We start from the raw sequence: 23,330 nt of genomic DNA, 5'->3' as shown, positions 1-23,330 counted from the left end.
CAGGCCAGGCATTACTCAGTAATAACTCATGAAGAAACTCAGTGAATACGATAGTGGTGCTCACTTATTGGCTGATCTAACTCACATCACCAGGGCGACTTCGTTATGCGTGAGTTCTGAGTGCTTAGTTTCGTGAATTCGAACCGAGTCGCAAATGAGTTTTGCTTGGGCAAATCTAGTTTCCTGCGCAATGCATGAGTTCTCGCGAATTCACGTGCAGTTGTGCGTGAGGTACCCCCGGCTTGAAGATGCGCGCATGCGCGGCAGGGTGAGTTTCCTGCGTGATGCGTGAGTTCGCGTGATGAGTATTATAGCCGTTGCGTTCGAAAACCGCGGCGCGCGCTTCAGTCCGTTGTGGCGAGGTGAGTCGCGTAGTTCACGTTGAATTGTTGAGGCTATTGTGAAATTGTGCAGGAGAGTGCAGGAGCGGGGAAGGCGTGCAGCGAAGGATGGGACGGGTAAGTTATCTGTGAAGAGCTCGGTGATTGTCGATGAAGCTTTTATCAATCGCACGCGCCGCGGAGAACAGGGAGGTGAACTGATGGACCAGCAGACATTCCCCGCCGGCGTCAGGAGGTCGGTGCCAACCGTGAACGGCGGAGCAGATCGATCGAGAAACTGAGGGATACCTACCCGGCATAGTTCGAGAAAGAAGAGGTGAGTTATGTTATATTTAGGTACATTAAAAAAACATGTTTGTGGGATAATGTTATCCTTATCCTAAAAGAACGTTCATTTGACCCTTTTTACTTCTTTAAACAATAACTCCGTCACGACCCGATGTTTTTTTTTGGGGGGGGGGGGGGGCGAAGGTTGTTTGAAGTCGATTCTTTCCCCATAGGCACAATGTTAAAAATGTAAAATATTGGGGGACACGTCCCCCGTACCCTTCCCCCCCCCCGGTGGTGGAGCCCATGGTCTTCATTCCGCTCGCTGAACCGTTTAAGATTCTTTTGCCTCGTTTGTGCTTACTATTTTTCCGACTGTTATTATTTTTTTCCGACTGTTTTTTTATACCTACACACATATTTTCGTACACTATTCGATTTCAGCGAGCATTTTCAACCTTTCTTACATATTAGATTATTAGATACCGCGGTGAGACGCGTTTGGACGTGACATAATTATTTCCATTACTGTTAAGTACCAGTAAAACGCCTTTTGGGCGAAGAACGAGGGAGCGAGATAGTGAGCTCTGCACGTGCGGAAGGGCGAGAGGGTGCTTCCAACATGCTTGCGCAAAGCACCCTTCTAACCGGTCGCTAGCGGTGTGCCAAATTTGAACGCAATGGGCCCAGCCGTTCCTGAGATCTGGAAGCGGCATTCTGCACGTGCGCACGTGCTAACGGGGTCCAAAATGACTTTTGCACGGCACCCTACTAACTGGTCCCCAACCGTGTACCAAATTTGAGCGCAATCGGCCCAGCCGTTCTCGAGATCTGGAAACGCCCCCTGCACGTGCGCACGTGCAGTAGCACCCCAACCGCAACACATGGGAATGCATTGCCTGGTGGGTGCCTACCTGTATGCCAAGTTTCAGCGAAATGGCCCCAGTAATTACCGAGTTACTGAAATGGGAACAAATTTGGCACCTCTTATTGTTGTATTTTGCACGTGCACTGGGGGTGACCCACATGCATCGAGAGTATCCTATTTTGGGTAGAAGGGATGCTGCTACCCTACAAAAATTACCGCAAGTCAATCGCCTAAGCGGCTGCTGAGATATGAGCCTCTCAAAAGCACTACTTTTGCAAAACAGCTTGAACACCCTTGACTTTTCACGTGGCACGTGCCACGACGGTCACTGAGATGTATCAAAAGTAGTCAATTACGGGGTAGAAGGGATGGGGCTACCCAACAAAAAAGACCGCAGGCCAATCGGTCCAGCGATTGCTGAATATAAGCATCTCAAAAGCGTTACAGGCCGGGCCGGGCCGGGCCGCTCATACTGAGATTTGTCCGTTATATTGAAAAGACTCACTTCGCTCGCTGCGCTCGCTCGCTCGTAATAACACATTTTATGTGATTGTTTCAAGCTGATTTTAATATTGGACGCCCATGAAAGTGTTTTGCGAGACTTAAACCCGTCTGTTAAAGGAACCCTCCCACCTTAACATTAGATTTGAGTTGAGATAGCCAAAATGGGGTCCCTGGCTCACAATTACCGGTTTCGGCACTCACAACATCGAGAAATGCCTTAAATCGGAAATATTGAATTTCAAAATTGCAGCATTTTGATTCAGAGGGGCTAATGCATAGGAATACCCCTCTGAATGTGTGACGTCAGCGCAGATATCTAACGATTTTTAAATGTTTGACTAAAACGTTTTGTAGCACGCGGTGGTATATGCTGCTTTGCGCGCAACAAGTGCCGCACTTTCAGCTGCCAAACTATTGCTTCCAAATAAAGTCGCTAGGAACAGCGGAGATCCCAAAAAGTAAACAAAAGTAAAAGTCTAATATCTTGAAAACCGGTGAATATTTTTCGGTGAAATTTGGTAGATATTCGTTTTCGCTCTTTCTGAACCGAGCGACATCACTTTCATGCCAATTCATAAACTGTTTTGAGGGTGGGAGAGTCCCTTTAAGGTGACCATCCCACCTTGACCCGCGCTGTGCTGGGTGGCGTTTTACGCCCTCCCCCCCCCGCCCCCTCAGGTTTTTCGCGAATATCTAAGAACGGCGGCGCGCAGCGCCACCATTTTCGGCACACCTGCTCATTCATTTTTTTCTGCATATGAAGAAATTTTAGACCCAGGTCGTTCAAGGTCAGGTCACGTCAAATGACTTAACATCAGAAAAAAATTCAATGGTCGCTGACGATCGCACCGTTCGCAACGTGCCATGGAAACCGTTCGATATTTTGGTCATTTTCGCTCAAGGAATTCACCGCTTGCTTTCACACCAGTTTGAGGTAAAATGTCAAAAAAATATCGAACGGATTTCATTTTATAGCGTTTTTGATACTGTCCCACTCCCATGTCTCAAGTATCAACCTTACGGCATGTATAAAATATATTTGCTAGTGCAATAAAACACCTCATATGTGTTCAGCTTGACGGTTTGGATCGACTGATATGCAACATGACCTGGTCAGGTCAACCTGAGGTCAAGTTTTAAAAATGGCCTTTCAAGGTCTAATTATAGTTCATTCGTCCCGACGAGAGGAACACTATGCTTACGGCAAAATAAATGTCGTGACTCTTGAGTGGAAAGTATTACAGAAAACATTTTGGTAAAAACGGCTTTTTTAGAGTTTTTGCTCTCTGGAGGCTTAATTGTTGACCTGAGGTCAAATCTGAGATCAAACGCCAGCAAAAAAAAAAAAAAAACGTCGAAAGGGCTTTTGACTGCATTTTTCCGCGGGCAGCTCTTTTGGTTCCGAGTTAAGCACCAGTTTTTCGAAAATATTGAAATAAGCAAAATTTGGCCTTTCCTGACCTCTGGTGACCTGGCACTTGACTTGACCTTAAAAATTACCCAAGTATTTCCTTAAATATCTTTTATGCTTTTTCGAATGCCGCTTACTGCGTGTCGCTACGTGGCCCAACCCCAACAGCCGAGTTAGAAGAGGGGACGTGAAGACGACCCCCTCCCCCCCCCCCCAGTACATCACGGTAAACTCAGAGCACCAGCACGGCGCGGTTTAACATTAATTTTGAGCTGAAGTAACTTGATAACTTTTGATATTTCAATCAACTTGCATGCCCTATAACTTCCGTTTCTCTTACTGGCAAAAGAAAATCTGACTTTTTTATTGTGTTTTCAGGGAACGGCCCATTGAGCCTCCTCTGCATCTTGGCGGAGAAGGCGTCAGTGGTGGCGTACACGGGTGACGAAAATTTGGATCACCCCTATCATAACAAGTCCGAAGGAAACGAACGGTGCCGCCTCATCGTGGAGCGAACGGAAGTCTTGTGGGGATCCATGGTTTGGAAGGGAGTCTTTTGCTGTGGGCGACGGCGCACTTTGTGCTCAGTCAACAAACGGCGCACAAAGTGCGAAACACGCTGTGGTTTGTGTGTATCCATGTGCTCCACACACCATTCAATGCTGAGCGCCAGCCACCTGTAGCCGCGAAGACTGAGGTCGAGAAGCTGGCAAAAGAGTGAAGCTGAGCTGACGTGGAGTCGATCCCCCCCCCCCCGACGCAGTTTGGCGTGTGTCAGAATTGAAATACAGCGCAATGCGACCGTTTCTACAAACATGTATTTCTTGTAAGGGCTGGGGCGAATAGTGCAAGACTAGGCGTTGGTCGGGCATGGTATAATACAGATATGTATGTATGCTGGTTTTGGGCAATGATTCGTTATATATTGGCCAATCCCAATATATAGACTAGCTGCCTGGTAGTGGCTGTTGTATCAGCATCATGCATGCATATTGCATAATGCTGATGCGGCAGCTGTTATCATGGGCGGCGAGCCTATACATTGGCTTGAGCCAATATAAAACGAATCAGATCAGCCGTTTCAGGCGGCGCCTGAGTAACACCCGAGTATCGTATGAGTTATCGATGTGAGTACGTCCTGAGTACAGCCCTAGTTTTCACTGAATAGCCGATGAGTTCCAACTGAGTTATGGCCGTACTACCACCTGAGTTCTACATTAGTACCAGCTGAGTTACATGTGGGTTACTTCCTAGTTTTTCATGAGTAATGACTTACTAATACCTGAGTTTGGCCTGAGTTGTCTGAGTAGGACATGAGTTACGCATGAGTACTTACTGAGTTTTATCTGAGTTTTACCATCGGACAAAATGGCAACTCACTTAGTTACTCACATGCTACTCACTTGCAATGAGTTTTGCCCGAGTTTTACCTGCGTTCCGCCCTGAGTTTTACCTGAGTACGCGGATTTAGAGTGAGTTTTACCATTGGACAAAATGGCAACTCAGTCATTACTCAGAAAAGTGAGTAAAAATTTTTTCAGTGTAGTGTAAACCTCACCCGGGTGTGATTTAGGGCCTGTTCCAGCGCCTCCAGAAACCTCCGGAAAGCTCCAGAAAGCTCTAGAATCCTCCAGAGAGCGTTCCAGCGCCTCCAGAAAGCTCCAGAAAGCTCTCGCCAAAGCTCCAGAAACCTCCAGTAGCCTCCAGAGAGTTGGGAGGTCCAAATTTCTCTGGAGGCTCTGGTCTACAATTATGGCGCACATGTGACAATCATGAATGTAAACAAAGGACTTTTGACTGATTATTTTACAACTTGAATGTTAAGAAAATTACATTGCTATGATTTTGTTAACCTTTCTTATTAAAATTGAAAACAAATTTTGTGTTACAAGAGAGAACAATCGTCATTCTTTTGGTATCTGTGATGCCAATCTCCAGAAATCTCCAGATTGCGTTCCAGCGCCTCCAGTGAAACCTCTGGTAGAGCCTCCAGTCAAGAATTTCTACTGGAGGCGCTGGAACAGGCCCTTACACAATACACTACTCCTGTGTATATCACACCACGCGGAGTGTGATTTACACAGTGGGCCGGCAATGCGTAAATCACACCGGGGTGTGATATACACAATGTGCTCCTAGTGTGTAAATCACACCCGGGTGTCAGACCACGCAGCACCTGGGTGTGATTTACACAGTAGGCCCGGCAAATGCGTAAATCACACCGTGGTGTGATATACACAATGTGCTCCTAGTGTGTAAATCACACCTGGGTGTCAAACCACGCAGCACCTGGGTGTGATTTACACAGTAGGCCTAGCCAATGTGTAAATCTCACCAGGGTGTGATATACACTGTGTGCTCGGTAGTGGGTAAATCACACCTGGGTGTCAAACCACGCAGCACCTGGGTGAGATTTACACAGTAGGCACGGTAACAAGACACTTAACCAAACCTTAGACCTGACCTGACCTGACCTGACCTGACCTGACCTGACCTAACCTAACCTAACCTAACCTAACCTAACCTAACCTAACCTAACCTAACCTAACCTAACCTAACCTAACCTAACCTAACCTAACCTGACCTACTGATTTTTGCCTACCCGTGGATGAGGAAGAAGGTACTCGCATGAAGAGATTGCAAGCAATGGTAAGTCAAATATTTTTAGTTTAAGTGGTTGTGCATCAGGCTTCAGGCCTTCGGCCTGAAGCCAGATACACAACCACTTAACCTAAAAATATTTGACTTACCATTGCCTGTAATCTCTCCTAAGGCATTGCCTTCGGCACTGCACCGCTTCGCCACAAGCATTCAGACGTCGCTTTCCATATTGTATTGGTGCTTTTAAACTTGTCGGTCGGCAGCGAACCCACCGCTACCAAGGAAAAGCGAAAATGCGGGAAAAAGCGCCCGCACCGACGGGACTCGAACCCGCAACATTCGTATCATGGTGCAAGCACCTTCACCACTAGGCCAGGCGGTCGGCTGATTCCGAGAGAGAGGACGCCCGGAATCCCGCCGGAATATTCGTAGTGCTTAGTCTGATCTGACCAATGGGCGAGCAGAGTCACTGCTCTGACCAATGGACGTTCAGCGTTGCTATGACGTCACATCGTGGTGAGATATACACACAGCTGCCCTCTCTGTGTATTCCTCACCCGGGTGTGATTTACACTACGTAGTAGATTTTGTGTATATCACACCGGGGTGGGTGTGATTTACACAAATGGCCGGTATTGTGTAAATCTCACCGTGGTGTGATATACACGGTCCCTTCTTGTTTTGAGTCAGTGGGCACTGATTCGCCATGCAGCGACAGCAGGGTGGTCAGAAAAAATTATCTATCAAAATATTTCATTCATTTTATTTCACATGCAAAGACTAAACCAAAATACCAACATTTTTTTGCTATTTTCTACGAGGCAGCCAATAAAAAAAAATGCTTAGTATTTTGCATTTTGACGCTTCCAGTCAGCAAAGAATAGTTCTTGTGAAATACGGCCCGAATCGTGTGCCTCGGACGTTTCGGTTACATGAGCGATCCGTTCCAAATACGCACTACGCTAATTCGTATCAGCTCCCCAAGAACGCATTCAGTGCACCGACTACATGAGCAAATTCGTATCAGTGACGTCAAACGGATCTAGTTTGGCTCTCGGCCCGATGCGCATTACAAACGGAATAGCATACAAATGTGGCGCACTTCCGTAGCAATAGAGGTGACTAAATTAAAAATTTATTTTCTTATGTCTTTTTTGCATTTAATCTGCTAAAAACATTCTCAATTAACTTAACAAAAAAAAGTTGAACATAAAGTTGTCTTGCTTTGACTCATTGGGCAATTGCCTCTCTTGATTCGTCTGTAGTGCTGTCAGAAAAATGTTTCAACTGAAATTATGTAGATATTTACTATTTGGTTTTCACTATATTTATTGTTGAAAACTTGACAAAATACCGACATATTTTTTAAATATTATTTCAAAAGAAGAAAATGAAAAAATACCTATTATTTTGCATTTTAATGTTTCTTTTTGCGAAGAAATAGTTCCTGTAATACGTATCTTGGTCCTATTCGCTTCTAAGCCTCTTTCCCAGCGGATTTTGTTCGGACCGCCGATTCGTATTAGCAGGTGGATACATGAGTCGGTAGTACGCTCCTGATTCGCATTAGCGGTGAATCCGATCGTGATACGTATTTGCTTTGCTCATGTAACCGCGGATCGGATCGCCGATTCGTACTAGCAGGTGGCTACATGAGTCGGTAATGCGTTCCTAATTCGAATTAGCGGCTAAATACGTATTTACTGTGCTCATGTAACCCCGATAATTATAGCATGTTGACCACTGAACTCTATAATGTGGAATGCGCATCGGCCGCCAAATGGTGTCCAACGGTGCCGCCATGTTGCGCAGACCAGAAAGCGGCCGCCGCCTGTGCTGGGGAATAGGGAATTCGGGACCTCGATTTACGTTTGCGGTCGCTGCATCTGTTACGCTCAAGCTATGTGGACACGGAACCCGGCATCTTACGCAGAATTGAGTGGAGAACAAGATGAAATCCTAAAAAATCATCAGCTATAAGGAACTAATACGTTAAATCCTTATAAGTCAATGGGGGAATATGAAAATTGTTATTTTGGCGCCGAGAATGATCTGAAACTATCTCAAGCATATAAAATCATGATTTCATGCACTCTTTGCAAGGTTCTATGCTTCATATTTGCATTGTTGCCCTTGCGTGACGTCATTTGTGACGTCACAAGGGTCACCATTTTTCTTCAATAACTCCCGATCAAATTAAGCTAGCGAGTCGGGAAAGCCACCAATGGACTCAGGAAGACCTGCCGAATCGAATGATATGCGACATGACCTTTCGACCAACTTCGTGACCTGGGGGTGCTGACCTGACCTTGACCTGAGGTCAACACCCTAAGTTGACCTGACCCGAACAAAAAATATATCACTCGATGCGCCTGAGCTAGCTGAACACGATGATGCCAAAATCGCGGCTCTACGGCCATTTTTGGCGAAGTTATTTACCAAAAACCGAACCCGTGCCTTAGATCACTTGACCTGACCTCAGAGGTCACCGGTTGACCTGAGACCCTTACAGCGGGTTCCTACCAGTCACTCTGCATTATACTTTGCCGCATACGACCACTTTACCGCTTAATTCTAGTTTAATTAGCGGTGCATTAGCGAGGTGGGTTCAATCAACCCCCTCGGCCGGGGCAAATGTAGGTCAGGCGAGTGAATTTGAAGAATTCTGAAGATACGATCGTGTTCCCCACTCAATTCTGCGTAAGATGCCGGATTCCATATCTACGTAACTTGAACGTAACGGATACGGCGGCCGCAAACGTAAATCGAGGTCCCGAATTCCCTATTCCTCAACACAGGCGGCAGCCGGTTTCTGGTCTGCGCAATATGGCCGCCACCGTTAGACACTACGGCCAATAGGTATCGGGGTTACATGAGCACAGTAAATACGTATTTAGCCGCTAATTCGAATTAGGAACGCATTACCGACTCATGTAGCCACCTGCTAGTACGAATCGGCGATCCGATCCGCGGTTACATGAGCAAAGCAAATACGTATCACGATCGGATTCACCGCTAATGCGAATCAGGAGCGTACTACCGACTCATGTATCCACCTGCTAATACGAATCGGCGGTCCGAACAAAATCCGCTGAGAAACAACGTTCATAAAGTTGGCTTCAAATTCGGATTCGGATTCCAGCACCACATTCGTGGAAAAAATGACAAAAACGGACCCCTCAGAATCGATTTAAATTCACAGGATAGATAGAGCAGGACATGCTTATTATGAAAATAAATCACCTAGGCTTGGCACCCCCTAAGAACTGAGGAATCTTAGGTCAAAGTTCAAGGTCATTCTCGGCGGACCCTTTGGATTCTCGTAAAAATTGGTACAACTATAGTCCATGAAGAGCTGATTTCAAAAATATCAGTATCTTACTTTGGCAAGCAGCACGAACTGATATATAGTAGGTCAAAGGTCAGAATCAAGGTCACGTATGTGTAATACAGGAAGTGGAAGTGACCACGTGGTCAGGTGAGAAAGGAGGACCCCTTAGATTTCAATAATTTTATGCTCAATGATGCAACCAATGTTGGAGATGCTACTGCTGGTTTTTCTTGTTTTGGCAAGGTCAAACTACGGATAAATGACTGGTCAAAGGTCAAGGTCATTTTTAGCGGACCCTTTCGATTCACATATAAATTTTTATCACAATACAATTTTTAATTCTGGTTATTATTCTGCGTATTGTTAGGCTTGGCAGGTCTTAAATTATTTTAAAATATTTAAATAATTTAACCTTTAATTCACCTATCCCAACATGGCTACCGTGCGAGCACCTATCAAAACCTTGATGAAAATAACAAACCGAAAATCTGAGAAACGCGATTTGACCCGTGCCAGTGCACTGGCCTTAGGGGTGCTGAAGAACTTGATTTGGTAGGTATAGTGTGTTTTGGTGTGGGTTAATGTAATTTTAATGTATTGCACGTTGCCTGATTTGCGACACAACTTACAAAATTGAAATAGCAGTCGTAAGTAGTGTCAGTGTCGCAAGTTGACCTTGCCTTGGGGTATACCGAATAGGTCACAGGTCATTCGGGTCATTGCCTCGAAATTTACGTGGTACGTGTAAAATTGTTTGAACTTGAGATCCTGAAAATTTTGTTGCAATCCATTGATGCTAATGCAAGTTATAGAGCTTGAACTGACAGGTCGTTTATGAGGCCTCCATCCATGCCAGCGAGGCAGCAAGAGTGTTGAAAATGGTCCATAATATGCTATTTCACATTTATTGGGGTATTCAGGAATTGGAAGTAGCCTAACACCATTCCAGCAACTACTGGCGAATCCAGAAAGGCGGTCTTGGACGCTGCAAGGGTCATCCCCCCAAAAAAATTCTCCCGATTCCAAAAACGTGTCCCAGATGACCCCCACGACCTCCAACGAGCTCTGCGATGACCCCAAGTTGACCTTTTTGACCTGATGTGTCCCAGATGACCTCTGTGACCTCCAGTTTAGCTCTGATAACTCTAAGCTGACCTCTGTGACCTGGCATGTCCCAGATGACCTCCATTTGAGCTCTGTGATGACCCCAACTTGACCTCTGGGACCTCACGTGTCCCATATGACCTCTGTAACCTCTAAGTGATCTCTCTGATGACCCTAAGCTGAACTCTGTGACCTGACATGTCCCAGAAGACCCCCAGTTGAGCTCTGTGATGACCATAAGTTGACCTCTGTGACCTGACGTGCCTCCAAGTTGCCCTTTGTGACCGACGTGTCTCAGCTGCATCAGTGGTCTCCAATTGAGCTCTGTGATGACCCCAAGTTGACATCTGTGACCTGACGTGTCTTATATGACCTCCAATTGAGGTCTCTGATAACCCCAAGCTGACCTCTGTGACCTGACATGTCCCATATGACCTCTGTGACTTCTAAGTGACCTCCCTCAAGACCCCAAGTTGACCTGTGTGACATGACGTGTCCCCTATGACCTCTGCGACCTCTAAGTGATCTCTCTGATTACCCCAAGCTAACCTCTGTGACCTGACGTGTCCAAGATGACCCCCATGACCTTCAATCGAGCTCTGTGATGACCCAGGTTGACCTCTGTGACTTGACATGTCCCAGATGACCTCCGTAACCTCCAATTGGGCTCTTTGATGACCCCAAGCTGACCTCTGTGACCTGACGTGTCCCAGATGACCCTCAATTGAGCTCTGTGATGACCCCAAGTTGACCTCTTTGACTTGACGTGTCCCATATGACCTCTGTGACATCAAGTGACCTCTCTGATGACTCCAAGCTGATCTCTGTGACCTGACATGTCCCAGATGACCTCAAATTGAGCTCACTGATAACCCCAAGCTGACCTCTGTGACCTGACATGTCCCATATGACCTATGTGACCTCTAAGTGACCTCCCTCATGACCCCAAGTTGACCTGTGTGACCTGACGTGTCCCAGATGACCTCCGTGACTCCAATTGAGCTCTGATGACTCCAAGCTGACCTCTGTGACCTGATATGTCCCAGGTGACCTCCAATTGAGCTCACTGATGACCCCCAAGTTGACCTCTGTGACCTGACGTGTCCCATATGACCTCTGCGACCTCTAAGTGACCTGACGTGTCCCATATGACCTCTGCGACCTCTAAGTGACCTCTCTGATGACCTAAAGCTGACCTCTGTGACCTGACATGTCCCAGATGACCTCCGTGACCTCCAATTGAGCTCTGTGATGACCCCAAGTTGACCTCTTTGACTTGACGTGTCCCATATGACTTCTGTGACATCAAGTGACCTCTCTGATGACTCCAAGCTGATCTCTGTGACCTGACATGTCCCAGATGACCTCCAATTGAGCTCTCTGATAACCCCAAGCTGACCTCTGTGACCTGACATGTCCCATATGACCTCTGTGACCTCTAAGTGACCTCCCTCATGACCCCAAGTTGACCTGTGTGACCTGACGTGTCCCAGATGACCTCCGTGACCTCCAATTGAGCTCTGATGACTCCAAGCTGACCTCTGTGACCTGATATGTCCCAGATGACCTCCAATTGAGCTCACTGATGACCCCCAAGTTGACCTCTGTGACCTGACGTGTCCCATATGACCTCTGCGACCTCTAAGTGACCTCTCTGATGACCTTAAGCTGACCTCTGTGACCTGACGTGTCCCAGATGACCTCCGCGACCTCCAATTGAGCTTTGATGACTCCAAGCTGACCTCTGTGACCTGATATGTCCCACATGACCTCCAATTGAGCTATTTGATGATCCTAAGCTGACCTCTGTGACCTGACGTGTCCCAAATGACCCTCAGTTGAGCTCTGTGATGACCCCAAGTTGACCTCTGTGACTTGACGTGTCCCATATGACCTCTGTGACATCAAGTGACCTCTCTGATGGCTCCAAGCTGATCTCTGTGACCTGACATGTCCCAGATGACCTCCAATTGAGCTCTCTGATAGCCCCAAGCTGACCTCTGTGACCTGACATGTCCCATATGACCTCTGTGACCTTAAAGTGACCTCCCTCATGACCCCAAGTTGACCTGTGTGACCTGACGTGTCCCAGATGACCTCCGTGACCTCCAATTGAGCTCTGATGACTCCAAGCTGACCTCTGTGACCTGATATGTCCCAGATGACCTCCAATTGAGCTCACTGATGACCCCCAAGTTGACCTCTGTGACCTGACGTGTCCCATATGACCTCTGCGACCTCTAAGTGACCTCTCTGATGACCTTAAGCTGACCTCTGTGACCTGACGTGTCCCAGATGACCTCCGTGACCTCCAATTGAGCTCTGATGACTCCAAGCTGATCTCTGTGACCTGATATGTCCCAGATGACCTCCAATTGAGTTCACTGATGACCCCCAAGTTGATCTCTGTGACCTGACGTGTCCCATATGAACTCTGCGACCTCTAAGTGACCTCTCTGATGACCTTAAGCTGACCTCTGTGACCTGACGTGTCCCAGATGACCTCCGTGACCTCCAATTGAGCTCTGATGACTCCAAGCTGACCTCTGTGACCTGATATGTCCCAGATGACCTCCAATTGAGCTCTTTGATGATCCTAAGCTGACCTCTCTGACCTTAGGTGTCCCAGATGACCTCCAATTGAGCTCTGATAACCCCAAGTTGACCTCTGTGACCTGACATGTCCCATATGACCTCCACGACTTCTAAGTGACCTCTCTGATGACCCCAAGCTGACATGTGACCTGACGTGTCCAAGATGACCCCCATGACCTTCAATCGAGCTCCGTGATGACCCCAAGTTGACCTTTTTGACCTGACGTGTCCCAGATGACCTCCGTGACCTCCAATTGAGCTCTGTGATGACCCCAAGTTGACCTCTGTGACCTGACGTGTCCCGTGTGACCTCTGCGACCTCTAAGTGACCTCTCTGATGACCTTAAGCTGACCTCTGTGACCTGACGTCTCCCAGATGACCTCCGTGGCCTCCGATTGAACTCTGATGACTCCAAGCTGACCTCTGTGACCTGATATGTCCCAGAAGACCTCCAATTGAGCTCACTGATGACCCCAAGTTGACCTCTGTGACCTGACGTGTCCCATATGACCTCTGCGACCTCTAAGTGACCTCTCTGATGACCCCAAGTTTACCTCTGTGACCTGACATGTCCCATATGACCTCTGTGACCTCTAAGTGACCTCTCCCATGACCCCAAGCTGACCTGTGTGACCTGACGTGTCCCAGATGACCTCCGTGACCTCCTATTGAGCTCTGATGACTCCAAGCTGACCTCTGTGACCTGATATGTCCCAGATGACCTCCAATTGAGCTCTTTGATGATCCTAAGCTGACCTCTGTGACCTGACGTGTCCCAAATGACCCTCAGTTGAGCTCTGTGATGACCTCTACTGATTCTTTGTGATCTCATATGACCTCTAGAGACTTCGCATGACCACGTGAGCTTTCCTCAACCTCCTTTTATCTCGCTGAACTTTGAGTGGCTTCTCCCACCCTCGCCTGACTTCCTGTGACCTCGTAGGACCCGTCGTCTTCGTGTGACTACTTGTGACATTCGTTTGTTTTCCTGTGACCTATACCGATTTTTGTGACCTCGCCTAGCTGTAACCTCGCTCCTGTCAGCTTCTGTCAGCTCCCGTAAGCTCCTTGCAGCTCCCGTAAGCTTCTTTCAGCTCCCGTAAGTTCCTTTCAGCTCCTGGCAGCTCACGATAGCTCATGACAGCTGCCGTAGGCTCCTGGCAGCTCCTGTCAGCTCCCGTAAGTTGTATATCTGATCCCACCTTGACCATATTCCTGCCCTCACTTTCTTTGACCGTCCATTGTTCGTCGGTCGCCAGGAGAGCTTGACGCTGCTGCGAGCACCACAGGGCTACTAGCGGTACTCACGTGCTGCTGGTTTTCTAGAGACGGATGTTTGCTGATATTAGGCTGTTAAGACTGAGCCGTGATGCAGTGGCCGGTGGGAGTGCCGGCGCCGGTCGTGGTGGACCCGACGCCCAGCGCTCCGCTTCGCGCTGCTACCACACAGGTAGGGTTCGGCACACCGACTCCCGATGGCTACGTGGACAGTGAAAATATTGCAATGCTATGGTACAGGTAGAGTGACCGTTCCGTTCTTTGTCAGGTCTCTGAATGGAGCTGCGTTCCGGTGGGCTGCTGGCTGCGCTCTCTCGGTCTGGCCCAGTACGCCGACGCGTTCGTCGCCCGCTCTGTGGATGGCGCCCGGCTTCTGGGGCTCACCGAACAGGCTATGGAAGACGAGCCCGACGTCGGTGAGAGATTACATTGCTAGCTGAGAAGGTGGATGTGACTCAAATTATTCAGTTCATAGCCTGATTTATTTAGCTTAATCTATTTGTATTAATCGTATTGCCACCATTAACCTGACTCGTGATTGTGGTTGCCTCAGTTGTAGGCCTTAAGTGCACCGCATTTTGACAGGTCTCGACGTGGCGACCTCGGAGCCAGCGTGTTGGGTCTCGGCTTCCCGCCACTCACCGGCGGACCTTTCCGCTTCGTGGACCGCATCGGTCCCGCACAGCTAGTCAAGGACATGGAGCGCTTCGCCGTCGTCAATGGCGTCGGCTTCGAGCCGTGCCTGACCGTGCACTACCAGGCCGCTAGCGGCACCAAGTTCTGTTCGGCCGGGCCTCGTGTAATGCCCACATGTGATGACCGAGTGTATACGCATGTGAAGCCGCTCCGCGTGTGTACCAGCGCTGGGCGTGTTCAGTTTCAAAGTAAATATAGAACCCTGGTGATCAAGCTACAGCTTTTGACGAGAAATAGAGTGAGGTCATTTTGAAAGCGATCAGACGGTAGCGCCGCCGTTCTTTGGCACGCCTTAGCATGCATCTGTGCTACACTAAAAGTTTAGGCTCGTGTCTTTCAAGGTCAGCAGGGTGAGGGCACCAGGTACTTCAAGTGGCCTCGTCTCAGTTAGAGTTCTAATACTCGTTCTAATACTACCAACACATCTAGTCAAGGAGCTGAGTTGAAATCGCGGGGATGGGGGGCTGTTCAGCCCCTTCACTGGGAGGTTCACGGTTCAGCCCCTCCCCCACCAGGCGCGAAAATCTAGGAGCCCCAGCGTGGAGTGAGATATAACCTTTTCGACGGCAGGTGATCGGGCATTGCATCGAATGACACTGGGCGATTGAAAGATGTTACAGCTCGCTTGTCAAGGCAAACATTTATTCACAACGAAAACAGACATAGGCACATGTGGATTGCTAATGGATAATGGATAATGGCGACGGGTAACACCCAGGTTGTGCACCGTCTGCTGGAGAGCCAGCGGCTGGTGCGTCCCGCGCGGGGTCGCCACGGACGCCGTTCGTCAACCAGACAGCCGGCGGACCGGCCGGGACGCCTAACGACAGACACAACCACCCCTCATGGCTATGTAGCGGGGCCGGGCTACCAGTGAGAGGTCACGGAAAGGTCAGCTCATAATGTGCACGGCGTGACATACAGTGTTAATGTCATCCCGCAGTCGCCGGACAGTGAAAAATTGGACAATGGCATTTCGCCGTCCAGACGAGCTCTACTGTCTACAAGACACAAGTAGTCTACATACGCTCAGCGACGAGCGCAGGCCGCCGGAGGATCTCGACACGGTGCTGGCGCTGTGCGCGCGCCGCTTCCGCTCGTATATATTGTATTATCAGCTTTAGTATGTAGTATGCATTATCAGCATTTTTTTATATAGTATGTATTATTATTATATAGTATGTATTATCAGCTTTTTTTCCAAAGCTTCAGAGTTGTGTCGCCCTCGCCACCACCTCCACAGGCTCCGCCCGCGCCGCTGCCGCCCCATCTACTCGAGGAGCAGCGAGCGTAGGTACGCCGCGCGACTGCTGGAGGTGATCGAGAGCGAGAAGTGCGGCATTAGCGCCTACGCGGCATTATATACCACCAGCAGACAGGATTTGATCTCTAGCAGACAAGCTTCTATCGGTGCCCCGCGCCGTCTCTCAACAACCGTCCACAGCCGCGGCTCCTGTGCACTGAGACGCTGTCACGACCGCGTCGTATCGCGACTGGAAACCAGCCCACTGCCCGGTCTCTGCCGCGTCTCCGGCGGTTGGGACCTGTGCCGGGGGCGCCTCCTCCAAAAGATTAGTGGCCATGGCCAGCTGTAGCAAACCGCGGCAGCGGCGGTCGCCCACGGGTCGCCGTGTCCACCTCCATAGAGATGTGCGCCGGCGCACTGTCGTCGCCGCCGCCGGCATCCTAAGGGAAGGAAAAATACATGTCCGGTCAGAGACTGGGGATCAACACTGGTATGTACAAAATTTGCCTATAGGATCCGCGACACCGGCACGTGAAGAGAAAGAGAGAAAGAGAGAGAGAGAGACATGGGGGTCATCTGGGACACGTCAGGTCACCAAGGTCAACTTGGAGTCATCAGAGAGGTCACACAGAGGTCACAGAGGTCATATGGGACACGCCAAGTCACAGAGGTCAACTTGGGGTCATCACAGAACTCAATTGGAGACCACGGAGGCAATCTGAGACAAGTCGGTCACAAAGGGCAACTTGGGGGCACGTCAGGTCACAGAGGTCAACTTAGGGTCATCACAGAGCTCAATTGAGGGTCATCTGGGACACGTCAGGTCACAGAGGTCAACTTGGGGTCATCAGTGAGCTCAATTAGAGGTCATCTGGGACATATCAGGTCACAGAGGTCTGCTTGGAGTCATCAGAGCTCAATTGGAGGTCACTGAGGTCATCTGGGACACGTCAGGTCACACAGGTCAGCTTGGGGTCATCAGAGAGGTCACTTAGAGGTCGTGGAGGTCATATGGGACATGTCAGGTCACAGAGGTCAACTTGGGGTTATCAGAGAGCTCAATTGAAGGTCATCTGGGACACCTAAGGTCACAGAGGTCAGATTGGAGTCATCAGAGAGCTCAATTGGAGGTCACTGAGGTCATCTGGGACACATTAGGTAACAGAGGTCAACTTGGGGTTATCACAGAGCTCTGTTGGAGATCATGGGGGTCATCTGGGACATGTCAAGTCACAGAGGTCAACTTGGTTCATCACAGAGCTCGATTGAAGGTCATGGGGGTCATTTTGGACACGTCAGGTCACAGAGGTCAGCTTGGGGTCATCAGAGAGTTCACTTAGAGGTCGCAGAGGTCATATGGGACACGTCAGGTCATAGAGGTCAACTTGGGGACATCAGTGAGCTCAATTGGAGGTCATCTGGGACATATCAGGTCACAGAGGTCAGCTTGGAGTCATCAGAGCTCAATTGGAGGTCACGGATGTCATCTGGGACACGTCAGGTCACACAGGTCAGCTTGGGGTCATGAGAGAGGCCACTTAGGTCATCTGGGACACGTCAGGTCACACAGGTCAACTTGGGGTCATGAGGGAGGTCACTTAGATGTCACAGAGGTCATATGGGTCATGTCAGGTCACAGAGGTCAGCTTGGGGTCATCAGAGAGGTCACTTAGAGGTCGTGGAGGTCATATGGGACATGTCAGGTCACAAAGATCAACTTGAGGTCATCAGTGAGCTCAATTGGAGGTCATCTGGGACATATCAGGTCACAGAGGTCAGCTTGGAGTCATTAGAGCTCAATTGGAGGTCACGGAGGTCATCTGGGACACGTCAGGTCACAGAGGTCAGCTTAAGGTCAACAGAGAGGTCACTTAGAGGTCGCAGAGGTCATATGGGACACGTCAGGTCACAGGTCAACTTGGGGTTATCAGTGAGCTCAATTAGAGGTCATCTGGGACATATCAGGTCACAGAGGTCAGCTTGGAGTCATCAGAGCTCAATTGGAGGTCACGGAGGTCATCTGGGACACGTCAGGTCACACAGGTCAGCTTGGGGTCATGAGAGAGGTCACTTAGAGGTCACAGAGGTCATATGGGACATGTCAGGTCACAGAGGTCAACTTGGGGTTATCAGAGAGCTCAATTGGAGGTCATCTGGGACATGTCAGGTCACAGATCAGCTTGGAGTCATCAGAGAGGTCACTTGAGGTCACAGAGGTCATATGGGACACGTCAAATCACAGAGGTGAACTTGAGGTCATCAGAGAGGTCACTTAGAGGTCGCAGAGGTCAAATGGGACACGTCAGGTCACAGAGGTCAGCTTGGGGTCATCAGTGAGCTCAATTGGAGGTCATCTGGGACATATCAGGTCAGAGAGGTCAGCTTGGAGTCATCAGAGCTCAATTGGAGGTCATGGAGGTCATCTGGGACACGTCAGGTCACACAGGTCAGCTTGGGGTCATGAGAGAGGTCACTTAGAGGTCACAGAGGTCATATGGGACACGTCAGGTCACAGAGGTCAGCTTGGGGTCATCAGAAAAGTCACTTAGACATCACAGAGGTCATATGGGACACGTCAGGTCACAGAGGTCAGCTTGGAGTTATCAGAGCTAAACTGGAGGTCACGGAGGTCATCTGGGACACGTCAGGTCAAAAAGGTCAACTTGGGGTCATCACAGAGCTCGATTGAAGGTCATGGGGGTCATCTTGGACACGTCAGGTCACATGTCAGCTTGGGGTCATCAGAGAGGTCACTTAGAAGTCGTGGAGGTCATATGGGACATGTCAGGTCACAGAGGTCAACTTGGGGTTATCAGAGCTCAATTGGAGGTCATCTGGGACACCTAAGGTCAGAGAGGTCAGCTTAGGATCATCAAAGAGCTCAATTGGAGGTCATCTGGGACATATCAGGTCACAGAGGTCAGCTTGGAGTCATCAGAGCTCAATTGGAGGTCACGGAGGTCATCTGGGACACGTCAGGTCACAGAGGTCAGCTTAAGGTCATCAGAGAGGTCACTTAGAGGTCGCAGAGTTCATATGGGACACGTCAGGTCACAGAGATCAACTTGGGGGTCATCAGTGAACTCAATTGGAGGTCATCTGGGACATATCAGGTCACAGAGATCAGCTTGGAGTCATCAGAGCTCAATTGGAGGTCACGGAGGTCATCTGGGACACGTCAGGTCACACAGGTCAACTTGGGGTCATGAGGGAGGTCACTTAAAGGTCACAGAGGTCATATGGGACATGTCAGGTCACAGAGGTCAGCTTGGGGCTATCAGAGAGCTCAATTGGAGGTCATCTGAGACATGTCAGGTCACAGAGATCAGCTTGGAGCCATCAGAGAGGTCACTTGATGTCACAGAGGTCATATGGGACACGTCAAGTCACAGAGGTCAACTTGGGGTCATCACAGAGCTCAACTGAGGGTCATTTGGGACACGTCAGGTCACAGAGGTCAGCTTAGGATCATCAAATAGCTCAATTGGAGGTCATGTGGGACATATCAGGTCACAGAGGTCAGCTTGGAGTCATCAAAGCTCAATTGGAGGTCACGGAGGTCATCTGGGACACGTCAGGTCACAGAGGTCAGCTTAAGATCATCAGAGAGGTCACTTAGAGGTCGCAGAGGTCATATGGGACACGTCAGGTCACAGAGGTCAACTTGGGGGGTCATCAGTGAGCTCAATTGGAGGTCATCTGGGACATATCAGGTCACAGAGGTCAGCTTGGAGTCATCAGAGCTCGATTGGAGGTCACGGAGGTCATCTGGGACACGTCAGGTCACACAGGTCAACTTGGGGTCATGAGGGAGGCCACTTAGATGTCACAGAGGTCATATGGGACATGTCAGGTCACAGAGGTCAGCTTGGGGTCATCAAAGAGCCCAATTGGAGGTTACGGAGGTCATCTGGGACATGTCAAGTCACAGAGGTCAACCTGGGTCATCACAGAGCTCGATTGAAGGTCATGGGGGTCATCTTGGACATGTCAGGTCACAGAGGTTAGCTTGGGGTAATCAGAGAGATCACTTAGAGGTCGCAGAGGTCATATGGGACACGTCATGTCACACAGGTCAACTTGGGGTCATGAGGGAGGTCACTTAGAGGTCACAGAGGTCATATGGAACATGTCAGGTCACAGAGGTCAGCTTGGGGTTATCAGAGACCTCAATTGGAGGTCATATGAGACACGTCAGGTCACAGATGTCAACTTGGGGTCATCACAGAGCTCAATTGGAGACCACTGATGCAGCTGAGACACGTCGGTCACAAAGGGCAACTTGGAGGCACGTCAGGTCACAGAGGTCAACTTATGGTCATCACAGAGCTCAACTGGGGGTCTTCTGGGACATGTCAGGTCACAGAGTTCAGCTTGGGGTCATCAGAGAGATCACTTAGAGGTTACAGAGGTCATATGGGACACGTGAGGTCCTAGAGGTCAAGTTGGGGTCATCACAGAGCTCAAATGGAGGTCATCTGGGACATGCCAGGTCACAGAGGTCAGCTTAGAGTTATCAGAGCTAAACTGGAGGTCACAGAGGTCATCTGGGACACATCAGGTCAAAAAGGTCAACTTGGGGTCATCGCAGAGCTCATTGGAGGTCGTGGGGGTCATCTGGGACACGTTTTTGGAATCGGGAGAATTTTTTGGGGGGGATGACCCTTGCAGCGTCCAAGACCGCCTTTCTGGATTCGCCAGTAGTTGCTGGAATGGTGTTAGGCTACTTCCAATTCCTGAATACCCCAATAAATGTGAAATAGCATATTATGGACCATTTTCAACACTCTTGCTGCCTCGCTGGCATGGATGGAGGCCTCATAAACGACCTGTCAGTTCAAGCTCTATAACTTGCATTAGCATCAATGGATTGCAACAAAATTTTCAGGATCTCAAGTTCAAACAATTTTACACGTACCACGTAAATTTCGAGGCAATGACCCGAATGACCTGTGACCTATTCGGTATACCCCAAGGCAAGGTCAACTTGCGACACTGACACTACTTACGACTGCTATTTCAATTTTGTAAGTTGTGTCGCAAATCAGGCAACGTGCAATACATTAAAATTACATTAACCCACACCAAAACACACTATACCTACCAAATCAAGTTCTTCAGCACCCCTAAGGCCAGTGCACTGGCACGGGGCACGTCCAAGGTCAAATCGCGTTTCTCAGATTTTCGGTTTGTTATTTTCATCAAGGTTTTGATAGGTGCTCGCACGGTAGCCATGTTGGGATAGGTGAATTAAAGGTTAAATTATTTAAATATTTTAAAATAATTTAAGACCTGCCAAGCCTAACAATACGCAGAATAATAACCAGAATTAAAAATTGTATTGTGATAAAAATTTATATGTGAATCGAAAGGGTCCGCTAAAAATGACCTTGACCTTTGACCAGTCATTTATCCGTAGTTTGACCTTGCCAAAACAAGAAAAACCAGCAGTAGCATCTCCAACATTGGTTGCATCATTGAGCATAAAATTATTGAAATCTAAGGGGTCCACCTTTCTCACCTGACCACGTGGTCACTTCCACTTCCTGTATTACACATACGTGACCTTGATTCTGACCTTTGACCTACTATATATCAGTTCGTGCTGCTTGCCAAAGTAAGATACTGATATTTTTGAAATCAGCTCTTCATGGACTATAGTTGTACCAATTTTTACGAGAATCCAAAGGGTCCGCCGAGAATGACCTTGAACTTTGACCTGAGATTCCTCAGTTCTTAGGGGGTGCCAAGCCTAGGTGATTTATTTTCATAATAAGCATGTCCTGCTCTATCTATCCTGTGAATTTAAATCGATTCTGAGGGGTCCGTTTTTGTCATTTTTTCCACGAATGTGGTGCTGGAATCCGAATCCGAATTTGAAGCCAACTTTATGAACGTTGAGAAACAGGCTTAGAAGCGAATAGGACCAAGATACGTATTACAGGAACTATTTCTTTGCAAAAAGAAACATTAAAATGCAAAATAATAGGTATTTTTTTCAATTTCTTCTTTTGAAATAATATTTAAAAAATATGTCGGTATATTGTCAAGTTTTCAACAATAAATATTGTGAAAACCAAATAGTACATATCCACATAATTTCAGTTGAAACATTTTTCTGACAGCACTACAGACGAATCAAGAGAGGCAATTGCCCAATGAGTCAAAGCAAGACGACTTTATGTTCAACTTTTTTTTTGTTAAGTTAAATGAGAATGTTTTGAGCAGATTAAATGCAAAAAAGACATAAGATAATAAATTTTTAATTTAGTCACCTCTATTGCTACGGAAGTGCGCCACATTTGTATGCTATTCCGTTTGTAATGCGCATCGGGCCGAGCAACTTACCCGGCCGAGAGCCAAACTAGATCCGTTTGACGTCACTGATACGAATTTGCTCATGTAGTCGGTGCACTGAATGCGTTCTTGGGGAGCTGATGCGAATTAGCGATAGTGCGTATTTGGAACGGATCGCTCATGTAACCGAAACGTCCGAGGCACACGATTCGGGCCGTATTTCACAAGAACTATTCTTTGCTGACTGGAAGCGTCAAAATGCAAAATACTAAGCATTTTTTTTTTATTGGCTGCCTCGTAGAATATAACAAAAAAATGTTGGTATTTTGGTTTAGTCTTTGCATGTGAAATAAAATGAATGAAATATTTTGATAGATAATTTTTTCTGACCACCCTGCTGTCGCTGCATGGCGAATCAGTGCCCACTGACTTAAAACAAGAAAACTTTGTTTTCATTTTTTGATTTCATGTTAATTTTAAATGTTTTTGAGCCTATCAAATGATATAATTATTAAAAATTTAGCTCAGTCGTCCCGGTAAATGCCGCAACTGCGCCATGACTGTACGCTAATCCTATTCCGTTTGTGATGCGAATTACCGGCCGTCGAGGAGTCAGCCCGGGTGAGCCAAACAAGATCCGTTTGACGTAGATAAAACGAATTAGTCTCATGTAACCGGTGCCGTAGATCCGTTTGTGGGGAGCTGATGCGCATTAGCGTAGGGCGTATTTGGAACGGATCGCTCATGTAACCCCGGTAAGGGTTGAAGCGGCATTGCTCCCCTGTGATGT

General features: G+C 48.2%; 1 protein-coding gene and 1 long non-coding RNA gene across 8 annotated transcripts in view; both read left to right on the top strand.

The window, feature by feature from the left end:
* On the top strand, positions 1 to 15,210 carry LOC122363207. Of its 4 annotated transcripts, none has more exons than XR_006253328.1 (4): positions 1 to 458; positions 14,283 to 14,473; positions 14,570 to 14,717; positions 14,887 to 15,210. It is a non-coding gene; the product is annotated as an uncharacterized LOC122363207 (long non-coding RNA). The 4 variants fall into 4 exon arrangements; XR_006253326.1 differs by lacking the exon at positions 1 to 458 and adding an exon at positions 9,798 to 9,875; XR_006253327.1 differs by lacking the exon at positions 1 to 458 and adding an exon at positions 9,806 to 9,875 and having other exon boundaries at positions 14,350 to 14,473.
* Positions 15,211 to 22,570: 7,360 nt separating this feature from the next.
* LOC122363231 (all-trans-retinol 13,14-reductase-like) overlaps positions 22,571 to 23,330 on the top strand; it is a 34,004-nt gene continuing 33,244 nt past the window's right edge. The window contains exon 1 of one of the 4 annotated variants that reach the window (XM_043332241.1): positions 22,571 to 22,696. The gene's annotated coding sequence lies outside the window, so the exon portion shown is untranslated. Of the gene's footprint in view, positions 22,697 to 23,067; positions 23,296 to 23,330 lie in introns of those variants that run through there. The other 3 variants (XM_043332238.1, XM_043332240.1, XM_043332242.1) reach the window with 3 other exon arrangements.

This window comes from Amphibalanus amphitrite, unplaced genomic scaffold (genome assembly GCF_019059575.1).
Source record: "Amphibalanus amphitrite isolate SeventyFive unplaced genomic scaffold, NRLGWU_Aamphi_draft 000610F_arrow, whole genome shotgun sequence".
Taxonomy (NCBI): Eukaryota; Metazoa; Arthropoda; class Thecostraca; order Balanomorpha; family Balanidae; genus Amphibalanus; species Amphibalanus amphitrite.
Note: the sequence above shows the minus strand (reverse complement) of the source record. Positions and strands in the feature narration are given on the sequence as shown.